This window comes from Colobus angolensis, unplaced genomic scaffold (assembly GCF_000951035.1).
Source record: "Colobus angolensis palliatus isolate OR3802 unplaced genomic scaffold, Cang.pa_1.0 Scaffold11, whole genome shotgun sequence".
Classification (NCBI taxonomy): domain Eukaryota; kingdom Metazoa; phylum Chordata; class Mammalia; order Primates; family Cercopithecidae; genus Colobus; species Colobus angolensis.
In genome coordinates, this window is record NW_012112030.1 from 2,686,988 (window position 1) to 2,687,329 (window position 342).

Sequence of the window (342 nt, forward strand, 5' to 3'; positions counted from 1 at the left end):
GCTGAAGAAGGCCTCGGACTGAACTCCCCAGTCCCTGGTGTTAGGGTCTTTCTCTTTCTTGTGCTTGGGAACATTAGCCAGCTCCATTTTAGAGGGGAGAACTGAGGCTCAGAAAGGGCAGCGAATCCCCTTGGGTCACAATGCGCCCAAGGGAAGAGGCAGGATCAACTGAGCCTAAGATCTCGCGTCTTCGGCTTTCCCCCAGAGCCTGGGAAGCCCTTCTTAGCTCCATTCTTCTTTGAGCTTACCGTCAAACAAATCCTAGGGCCTGTGGCCTTTTTGAGCGCTCCTAGAATCGACTCTCCAAGACCTGCTCTCTAAGGTACTCTTCCCCTTTAAGAC